We start from the raw sequence: 2266 nt of genomic DNA, 5'->3' as shown, positions 1-2266 counted from the left end.
CGAATGAACGAATGAAGAAGACTCTGTGTTTGCTAAAGAAGGCCCTCGGGTGGAGGTCCAATATGTTAGGCCCGCACTTGAGATGTCTTAATGCTACGTCAACGATTCCAAAGTCTCGTGTATATGAAATGTATAATATATAAACATGAAAGTAATGATATCAATGGCATGATCAATAGAGAATTTCTTATAAAAGATAATGAACATATAGTGTAAAAAACTACTCACTATAAGGTAGGGAAATTATTCCTTAGTCCTTGGATTACTTACATCAATTCATTGTGTGTATGGGACTACAATGAATCATTGCACTTGTAATTAAAAAATAGGACCAAAAGAATTATTGAACTATAGAACAACAAAAAGACTGAAAAATAATCTAAGTGTACAAAGAGGAGCTCTCGGCATAAGAGGATAAAAAACTCAAATCTTTGCCCGAGTTGTTCTAAAATAATGTCGATGATACTAATGTTTTGTAATCATATAGAAAATGAGTTGTGTGCTTTGAATGCATTAAAATACATCATATTCATACCTCAATTCACAACTAACGATTTAGGAAAGTCTAGTGACTAGGCTTTCAAGAAATATCATGTTGTTTAGGAAGAGCTTTCTTTGATCATGCATAGCCTTATGTGTATGTGTGCATACACCCATACTTATTACAAGTGGTGTACTAACCCCTACTACTTACTATTTTATAGATGTAGGTAAGGGACAAATTAACGACTCTTGCAACGGTTTTGACATCAGTGTTTCTCCAGACCATCCTCTTGATTTCTCGGATGCTACAGTTTTAGCCTAGCCTTAATTTTAGACAAAGCTAGTGGATGTTTACCCTAGTTTTTCTTTCGTACTTTCATTTTGAAGCTTTGTAATAAGGTTGTGCTTGGCCAATGTATTTACGAATATATTCTTTTTCTGTTTCGAATTGATTCTTATGATAGATGGTTGTTATATTTATGTTGAGCTTAGTTTATGATGAATTCATGAAATAACTATATGAAGTCTTTGTATACTTCATACGTTTAAAATTTTTATATTTTCTGCTAAAATTAACCATATGAATGTGATTAATGCAAGATGAGGCTTGTCTGCGACCTCTGAGAGATCAACGACACTGGTTGCGATTTGGATTCAAGAATTTGGGTCGTGACAAAGTTAGAGTCCAAGATGTCCACATTGCTGCATCATATCCATCCTTGGATGTAGAGGTCCATTGTTATGGCGGAGGATCAGATCGAGAAGAAGATTGCCCAGCAAACTAAGAGAAAGATTATGGCAGTCCACCAGCGCCTTGATACGTTCGAGTTGAGAGTTCTCGCCCGGTCAGCCCCTACTATTGATTTGACTACTCTCCAGGATGCTGTGGCAAGTTTGAGGGCTGATGTGGATGACATTTTGGATGTGCGGGTACCTGAGCCTAAGGCCACTGTGGATCTTGCTGAGGATACGATGCTTAGTGCACAATTCTAGACAACCGTTTTGCCACCGCCTCTACCACATGAGCGTGCCAAGAGGTACCAGTCCAGAGCGAATGATGAGTCTTGGGCTAGGAAGAAGGAGCTCACTAAGTTGGAGTCTGTGAGGAGATCTTCTTTGGTAGATGAGGAGGCCCCGCATATGAGGGCTCGTGAGTTGGTTGCTGGGGTGTCTAGCTCTAGGATTGAGGATGTTGAGAGGAGCACTAATGAGGGTGTACACATTGCTGCGGACAATACTGATGGAGCGGGTTCTGGGCAACCAAACATGTCTGCTTGTTGATCTTCGGTGCTATGCACCTCAAGTTAGCTTCACCTACCACCTTATTATTATATTTCTTATGGCTTCGGTACAATTGCATGCATTCTTTTTAGGGGTGGGGTGAATGGAAATTGAGTATTAGAGTGAAGTTTGAGTTGCCCAACTCACGATCCTCTCTTGGGGTTTTCTTGCTTGTGTTCTTTTGCCCCAAGAGACTGGTTATTTTACTATTGAACCGACCAATTTAGTATCTTGTACACAGTATGAATGTGAAATCTGAAGCATGATGGCTAAATACAATGATATGTCATTCTAAAGAGAATGCTTGCATGATTAGGCATAGTGAATGTGAATCTTTTGGCTCTAAGCATGACATAAAGATTCACTACTGCATAACCCTCAAATCGGCTTATCAAACTAGGTTTCTGATAATCTGATAGTGTAATGAAATGTCAAGAGTGTGTGAGGAAATTTGATTGATCCGTCGTTGGTACCTAGCTAAAACATGCCCGGTTAGTCCTGC

At 39.2% G+C, this 2266-nt stretch overlaps 1 pseudogene; it reads left to right on the top strand.

Moving 5' to 3' along the window:
- The first annotated feature begins 1173 nt into the window (after nucleotides 1-1173).
- LOC114074024 lies at nucleotides 1174-1764 on the top strand (annotated as a pseudogene).
- The last annotated feature ends 502 nt before the right edge of the window (nucleotides 1765-2266 follow it).

The sequence above is a fragment of the Solanum pennellii genome, chromosome 9, assembly GCF_001406875.1.
Source record: "Solanum pennellii chromosome 9, SPENNV200".
NCBI lineage: Eukaryota > Viridiplantae > Streptophyta > Magnoliopsida > Solanales > Solanaceae > Solanum > Solanum pennellii.
The sequence above is the reverse complement of the archived record's forward strand: the minus strand, read 5'-3'. Positions and strand labels throughout refer to the sequence as shown.